Here is a 944-nt window from a genome sequence, read left to right as displayed (position 1 = left end):
TTGTTTATGACAGGTGTTATGTCTTGTTTATGACAGGTGTTATGTCTTGTTTATGACAGGTGTTATGTCTTGTTTATGACAGGTGTTTGTCATGTTTATGACAGGTGTTTGTCGTGTTTATGACAACATACTCATGTACTTCACAGCGTGAAGCTTCCTGTCGGTGCTCTGGGACTGGGGAGGAGCTCTCACAGCACAATGGAGAAATGCGTTCACGGCAGAGTGTCTATACGTCTCAATAACACCAGAAAAAGAGTCGCTAGATTTTCACTACTCACTTTTCTGAATAACAGTCTCTAGAGGGTCTGAAAAGTCTGTAAATRTAGCGAGGAAGTCGCTAAATCAGCACCGCTGTGTTCCACAACCCGCCACCTCTCATGTCAGCGAGCAGCGTGTCGGGTCGGTTACATCACACATTGGAGTGGTCAAATTGTCGTACATTATGGGATTTTTGGGATTATCGATCGTACATCGTACAGAGGGCAAAATTATCGTACAAATACGATAATTATCGTACACCTGGCAACACAGAGCAGAAGCAACACATTTCCACTTTATAAACTCACACTTAACCAATCGAGACACTATCGGTAAATAAACTCACAAAACAAAATCTGAAAATGTTGCACTATCTAAATACAACATAACACAATCAATAATCTGAAAGTTTTCAAGAAAACACCTTTAAAACATATTTTAACTTGCACACATTATTATTGCATCAGTCTGTGGTTTTTACCTCACAAGACCAAAATAATCGATCACAGATAACTAGATCGACAATCACAGTGCATCTCATTTCCATGAATTTTCTTCAGGTAGAGACATTAATTGTGAGGGGTTTTGTTTTCTTTTTTTAACAAATACAAAACAATACTATTTTGCTTACTGTCTTTTTTTCTAAAAACAATTTTATAACCACTACATACTCCCCTTSAACAAAA

Source organism: Austrofundulus limnaeus, unplaced genomic scaffold, assembly GCF_001266775.1.
Source record: "Austrofundulus limnaeus strain Quisiro unplaced genomic scaffold, Austrofundulus_limnaeus-1.0 Scaffold341, whole genome shotgun sequence".
NCBI classification, from domain to species: Eukaryota; Metazoa; Chordata; class Actinopteri; order Cyprinodontiformes; family Rivulidae; genus Austrofundulus; species Austrofundulus limnaeus.
The sequence above is the reverse complement of the archived record's forward strand: the minus strand, read 5'-3'. Positions refer to the sequence as shown.